The sequence below is a fragment of the Phascolarctos cinereus genome, unplaced genomic scaffold, assembly GCF_003287225.1.
Source record: "Phascolarctos cinereus isolate Bilbo 61053 unplaced genomic scaffold, phaCin_HiC Scaffold_9;HRSCAF=440, whole genome shotgun sequence".
NCBI classification, from domain to species: domain Eukaryota; kingdom Metazoa; phylum Chordata; class Mammalia; order Diprotodontia; family Phascolarctidae; genus Phascolarctos; species Phascolarctos cinereus.
In genome coordinates, this window is record NW_027556402.1 from 87,113,256 (window position 1) to 87,121,642 (window position 8,387).

Genomic DNA, 8,387 nt, shown 5'->3' on the forward strand with positions numbered 1-8,387 from the left:
GCAGAAGATACATCTCCCAGGCACTTGAACAAAGAGCATGATAATGAGTTATAGGGATTCAAAAATCCCTGTAAACTAACAGAAGAATGGAAAAGTTGATCTTGCTTAAGTAATCCAAGATGGAACACTTTTAACAACCACTTGCAGAGAGCCTTTACATAAAAGGCATTTCTGTGGAACTCAAGTATGAAACACTCAGAAAATTTAAAAGGGTCAGAGGGATGAGAAATATAAGAAAAGCCAAAATGCAGTGGTTCAATGGCCTGCTGCTTCACAGTGAGTCACTTGGTGATAATGGAACAAAGCATCATGTGCAGGAAGAGAACTATGCTTAGAAAGGTATTTAATGTTGTTGTTGTTGTTTTTCTCCTTCATTTCCAAAAAGAACCAAAATGATATCACTATGCTAGGGTCAAGTTTTAGTGTGACTGACTCTGGATGATCAGACCACTATGAGCTCAGAATTTTCTGCCACAGGTTGGGCACAAATAGTCTGTGCGAACTTTTGGGGTAGATTCTCTAAGTCTGCCTATGTTGGATTTCTCTTGAGCTATTTCAATTCTGCTTTGCTCATAGAGCACAGCCCTTTTCTGATGAGCAGTCCAATGCAAGTGTCTCTCATATCACACAATCAATTCCAAAGTTCTCAAGAGAGACCTTGAGAGTGCCCTTGTATCACTTCTTCTGACCACCATGTGAACATTTGCCCTGTGTGAGTTCTCCATAAAATAGTCCTTTTGGCAAGCATATGTTTTGTATTCAAACAACATGGCCAGCCCATCAGAGTTGCACTCTCTGAAGCAGAATTTGAACACTTGACAGTTTAGTTCCACAAAGGACTTCAATGTCTGGCATCTTATCTAAGTGATCTTCGGAATCTTCCTAACACAATTCAAATGGAAGCAATTCAATTTCCTGGCATGGGACTGGTGTACTGTACAGGTTTCACAGGCATACAACTGGTTTTGACAAAATTAATGAATTCAAAAATGAGGGATTTAACAACAACAACAGTACATCATTCTGTTATGTTCATAGAATCACACTAGGAAAAGATTTTAAGAAGAATTGTTCAACTATAGAATGTAGGATAATTTCAGGTCATTTTATTCTTGACAGAAATAATTTGAAGTTGTATGAATCTGAAATGTTTAGTGTGACAATAAAGTTATTGGACTTATTTGATGACCTATAGAAATTAGTCCAAAAACTTTCTACTCACAACCTCAGTGGCCATTCAGCCCAATCTATAGCTGAAAAAGAAAGATGTTGGGGCAGCTAGGTGACACAGTGGATAGGGCACTGGCCTTAGATTCAAGAGGACCTGAGTACAAATCCGGCTTCAGAAACATAACACTTTCTTGCTGTGTGACCCTGGGCAAGTCACTTAACCCCATTGCCTAGACAAAATAGGAAAAAAAGGAAAAGAAAGATGTCTGCAACACAACTAGCAGTCATCATTTAGTGTTTGGATTTTCTCTAATGGACAAAAACCTGGCACCTCTGAGATTACATTTCCTTTGTGCCCAGCTCAAATTGTTAAACAGTTTTTCCACAAATCAAGTTTAAATTTGCCTCTTTTTAGCTTCCACTTGATGCCCTTATTTCTATCCTCTGGTACCAAACAGGTTTGAGTTTAATCACCTTTAGGCAGCTAGGTGGAATAGTGGATAGAGTGCTGCACATGGCATCAGGAAGACCCTGAGTTCAAATCCTGACTCAGAGATTTATAAGCTATGAGATTGGGGTGAGTGATTTAACCTTTTTTAGTCTCACTATCTTCTTCTATAAAATGGGGATAGTACCTAATAGTACCTAACTCCCCAAACAGTTGTGAATATCAAAAGAGTATGTGTTTTGCAAACTTTAAAGTACTACAAAAATATCTCCTATTTCTCCTCCTCCTTCTCCTCTTCCTATCTCTTCTACTATCACTACTACTCCCACTACTTTCTTCCTTCTCCTCCTCCTTCTTCTCCTATCTCCTATAAACAAAACAAAAAATTAACTTTATAAACAAATTGTTCCCTAATTCAAACAAAGTACAGAGTAACAAAGTTGGATTTTCAAAATAAGTGTTGTAACAAAACTGGCTTTATTTCATTCTTGCCTTTATATTCTCTAGGCTTTGTACAGAGCTTGGAATAGAATAAGCATTTAATAATGCTTATTGATTGACTGACTATTAAAGCCAAAGATCACATTAGCTTTTTTTGGATGCTACATACCGTTGTTGATTTATTTAATATACCATTCCACTAAAACTCCCAGATATTTTGCAAACAAAGTTTATTTTTCCCCTCAACATAGCACCCTTATGCAATCCACTTTGAGTGTCCACATCTATACACACAAGGTATGAAATAGTGCTTCTTAGTCAATGATGCTTACAAGAATTTTATAACCTATTCTTTTAGGTACACAGAAGCAGTAACCATTTTTGCAATTCAAAGAATATTTTGTAGCTATTGCTACTTTCTGTATTGACAACTGCAGTTTATAGCTTTGTCTCTTCTTTCCTGTGCAGCAATGCAAAACTTTGGGTAAGACAAAAGAAAACAAAAAACAAAATCAAGTAAAAGACTTTGATCTCATGATCTTGGAAAAATCATTTAATCTCATTGGAGATTAATCTCCTTCCTAACTTGAGGAGGGGGTCCTCTATCCACTGTAGCACTTAACTGCCTCTGTGAAGTTTCTAACTGCTCTCTAGCTTCCAAAAAGCTATTTTTGATGGCTTCCTAATGAAAATAAGGCTCTATTATTTAATGTCACTCTTGAGGGAGGAAATTTGCATACAATCTAACAAGTAATTTTTCAACAGCTTTAGGCTAAGATCAAGTGTATCTGTTTGATGCCATAAACAAGCAATCACCAATAATTATATACCAACATAGCAGGGTGGCCTACTATATAATTACGAATACAAAATGTGCTGGCCAGTAATTGGAAAAGGGCAGAATGCTGGGTTGGATAAATTCCAGTTAACCTTTGTAAAGAACAGTTGCTATCTCCATCTGATGTAAAGTCTTGCAATGAAATGATAGAATAATATCTAGAATTAATTATTTAATTCAATAAAATTTAATAATTAAATTGAATTAAAGATACCTATGTGGAGTGTGTACATATGCATACACACACACACACACACATATTTACATATGTACACACACACACACACACACACACACACACATATATATATATATATATATATATATATATATATATATATATATATATATGCACACATAAATATTCACTTATCTACCAAAAATATAGTAGTAATGATTTTGAAATCATCTGGTTATTGTTGTCCTCCTGTTATATATGAAATTACATCTATTCAACTGAGAGATGTAGATTTTTATGTTCATCTTTGGTTGCATGCTCCTCTTCCTGTGTATTAATATATGTGTTTGAATACTTTATTAATTAGTGTGGGATGACTTATTTTCCAATGTGAATTATAAAAATGCCAACTATGGCCTATAATGAATATATTTTTCATTATAGATATTCCCAAAGAAAGAACTCTCATTTAAAGGGTATTACCAGTGCTCAGACCATATTCAACCAATATGATAGAGATAAAGAGATAGAAAGATAAGATGAGATGATATGAGATGAGATGAGATGAGATAAAATAGCTAAAAACATAGAAATAGAAATAGAGATATATGTATGAGTGTATATAAGAGTTGTATGGAAATATGAATGAACATCTACACAGTAAGGCATTTAAAAAATTGCTAAAATCATAAAAACTAAGGTTTGAAAGAGACACTAGAGGTGATATAGTCCATTCTCCTTTCATTTTTAAATTTTTTGAGTTAGCAAACTTTAAGAAATAAAGTCTGTAGTGGAAGTGACAATTAACCTATTTAGAACTCCATTAATCTCACACTGTAATGAAATACTTGAGTATAGTACACATATTTTAAAATAAACCTTTCTGAAATCATGCTGTTGATGCAGAAAGAAAGAGTAAATTGTAATTCAATTAGCTTATTGACAGTTCTTAGGATTGTCATTTAATTATCATGTTGGGAGCCTGCAATCAATTGTTTCTCTATTCTTCAGGGGAGTGAAATTTTAGGGCTGCTCTAAAATTAACATGTGTTGATGGTGCTTTTTGGTGTCAGAGATACTCTAAGATAAATTTCAGGAAGGTGTTAAGCTTGGATGGACTAATTGTAGGAGTCAAACATGGGCATTATGCCAACTCACATGTCTCCTAGATATTATATATATATATATATATATATATATATATATATTATATATTATATATTATGTATATATAATATATATATATATATGTATATATATGTATACACACATATGTATGTATGCATGTGTATATATACATATATGTATGTATGTATGTATACATATAGACATACATATACACATATATATGTATGTATATATGTATGTATGCATGTATATATCATCTTCTGTCCTTTAAGAGATCAGCTATATTACTTCAGAATTTCTGAAATTTTCTTTGCAATGGAAAATAGAGCAAAAATTGTGATGAAGAACCTAGCATCACTTTTCTTATCTGTTGGTGTGTACCAACACATGAGTAAGTTAAAATGTTGCTGCATTCATCATTTAGCTTCTTCTTTCCTCTCATGATAACTTTCCTTTCTGTCCTTCTGCAAAGATTTTCTTCCTCCTATACCTTATTTCCATTGATCCTTCATTTTCTAATTTACTCCATTTCTTTCCCCAGCAACATCTCCTTCTTTTTCCAATTTAATCCAGTCCCATAATATTCTGCTCTCTGAACAAGAGCTCTCAAATGAAGAAAATTCAATAGAAATAAGCATCAATTTTTTTAAATGGATTGTTAACTAACAACATAAATTGATTCATTTAGAAAAGAATGAATTAACAAAGCATTTCCTGAAAACTTTGAGTTTTTAATAAGAAGACCTATTTCCGTGTTTAATATTCCCTTTTTCGACTACTGTCAAGTTATTTACATCTCTCTGTATCTCAGTTCGTCCACTTATGAAGTGCAGACAATATTACTTGCTCTATGGACCTGTTGAACTTTGGAGAGGGAAGTGATCTACAAACCTTAAAAGTACTGTAGAGATATGAAGTGTCATCATAATCATCCAATAAAATATCACTTCCCTTAGGGAAGAGACTATTTAATTTTTCAGTTAATGGGTATGCAGAGTTGGCCCTGAAGCCAGGAAAATATAAGTAAAAGTCCCACCTCCAGCATATATTGGATATGTGACCTGGCCAAATCGCTTAAGCTCTCAGTGTTTTACCAATGCTGTCATCTGCATTAATAGAGAAAGTTCTTCTCCAGGGAAATCATGTGCTCAGTTCCAATTTCTATGCCCAGTGCCTAACAATGTATGACACAGTATAGGCACATAATAAATGCTGATTGATTGATTGGTTGATTGACTGATTAATCGTTATTACCTCCATTATAGTCTCTTCAGTCATCACAAATGCCCCTATTTAGATTAGAACAGTGTGCTCCAAATGTACTCCAAATGAGAGGTGATATGTCTTAGGAATGCCTACCTGTATAGCTCCAAATACCATGCCATGGATTTGCAAACTATAATTTCTTACTGAAGAGGGAAATAAGGTTGAGTAGAAGTAGGCCATGATTGGGTCTCAAACTTACTCTTCCTTACCATGGTTGGTGTTCTTTCTCTTTGCATTCTCAGTTCTACAATCACACCCTCACTCCCTCCCTCTCCAGCCCCAACAAATTGTTTCTTTTGTTTGGGGAGTTTGGCTTTTGTCTCTTCACTTAATGATAATCCTCTATATTTAGTACACTTAGGAGTAGAATAACAAAGCCATGGCTCAAAAATCTGTAATCTGTTATCTCCACCTATGGCTCACCTTGTCTCCTCTTCTACTAAGCCTTCGGATGTGTCTTAAAAAAAAAGTAATCTTCATCTTCTGGAAAGACACTCAATTTGTTTATTTTTCAATTGTGTACTTTCCCTTCCCCATAGCTTAAATGAAAGCATGTGATATATCTCATTCATTTAGCTTGAATTGAAGTGCCATATTCTATCAGATTTCTAATGAAGTCATAGATGTGTAGGGTGGTGCTGTCAGAACTGATCAGAAATCACAACCCTGGGAACCATGAAACAATAGCCAAGAGAGAACCAAGTTTTTCTGAGTGATAGAACCAAAGATTTATGGCCAGAAGGAACTTTAAAGCTCATGAAGTCCAAGCCTCTCATTTTACAGATGACAAAACAGAAAATTTCCTGGTTGTAAAGGTTCAATGTTTTCTCCAAGGTCACACAGGTAGTAAATGGCAAAACCACCATTTGAACACAGGACCTCTGACACTAAACCTACTACTTTTCTGCCATGCTGGAATCTATACTCTCTACCAATTCATTTTCTCTATCAGGCCACTTGACTAAAAATGTTCTCTATTTTCTTCCCTTTTGTTTATTTTTAACATGTGGAAAAAGAAACTTTATTTGATCAAATATTCATATGAGAGAGGCATCATGGTATAATAACTAATGATGTTGCATCATAATCAAATAGATCTGCTTCTGACACACTGGCTACATAACCATGGGCAAGACACAACCTCCTGCCTTCACAGGTATTATTATAATGAATAATATGATAGGGAAAGGTGGCCCATATGAATTAGTGGAGGGAATTTCCATACCAGGAATTCTCTACACTGGTGAAATCATGGTGCCAGACCAAAAAAGCAAATGGTACCATTTGTGGCCTCATGTATATTTTAAATCAGTATCACGATGGAAAAAGAAATGTATATACACAGGCTCATGATAAATTTCTATGGCATGCAATCTATCCTCAGAGAAAAATATTACTGAAGAATTGTTACATATGGCAGAGATGGAGAAAGAGAGATAAAGAGAAACAGTGAGAAAAAAGATAAGGTCATACAATGAATAGAGTCATTGGATGTTGAAGTAGGAAGACTTGAGTTTGAAGACTGTGTCAGTCATTTACCAAGTGTGTGAGCCTGGGCAAATCATTTATCCTCTCTCAGTCTCAGTTTCCTCATCTGTAAAATGAGGATAGTGATAGCACCTTCCTCACAGGAGTGTTATAAGCATCAAATAACATTAGATAGATAGATAGAGAGAGAGAGAGAGAGAGAGAGAGAGAGAGAGAGAGAGAGAGACAGACAGACAGACAGACAGACAGATAGATAGATAGATAGATAGATAGATAGATAGATAGATGGATGGATGGACGGATGGATAGATCAACAGATAGAAAATGTGTAAACCTTAAAACACTACATAAAGGTGGATGATGATGATGATGATGATAATGGTGGTGGTGATGATGATAATGGTGATGATGATAAAATAGTGCATTCCTAGGGAAAGAACACTAGATCTGATGACAGAAGATCTTTCCCATTTGATTCTTGTGTTACCTTGAAAGAGTCATTTTGCTTCTCTTCTTCTTAGTGTCCTCACTGAAAAAAAAAATGAGGAAGTTAGACTAGGGACCTTTAAGGTTTCTTCCAGCTCTAAATTCCAGCTCTCTGGCTCTTCTGAGTCTAAAATCCAAATGAACTGCTTTAGAAAGTTACTACCAGTATGATAGCTCAAAAGTTCCAATCTGTCTTAACCCACATTCCTTTCTCTTAGAGAACAATCTCTTCCTTAACAGAGCCTGATGAGATTTTTATACTCTTCTTAAAAAAAAAAAAAGCAAAACTCTCCAACTTGTCACAAATGACAGTTCATCTTCTGTCTTCATGCATTTATACCAGCTTTCCCACATGGCCTTTGTTCTTCATCTCTGCCTCTTAAAATCCATTGCTTCTTTTCAAAGTACACATCAATATCACCTTTCATATAAGGCCTTTTTTGTTTGTTGCCTTCTAGTTGTCAAAACCTCTACCCATGTGTGTGTGTGTGTGTGTTTGTGTATGTACATGATCACACACACACACACACACATACACACAATGCATTTATTCCATATATATTTTGTAGTTATTTATACATACATCTTTTCTACTCAAGCATAATGTGTGCTTCTTTGAGTGTAGGAATTATTTAATTTTCATCTTCTTATCCTCTGTGCTATAATAGTGTCTGGCACATAGTGTTGCCTAATTAATGCTACTGATTTATTGATTAGTCAGCAAAATACCCAAGTGGGCCCAAATCTGATTAAACTATAATAGGAAACAAGGTGAATAAAAATACAATACCACATAGATAATTTTAATTTGTGGTGTTCTAAGTCAATATGTGGCCATCAGGGAACCATTGCTATCTGATTTTGTCACCACAGATTTACAGAACTATTCTATTTCCCTTAACAAACTGTGTGCCACCAAACTCAATGACTCTTCTGCATGCATT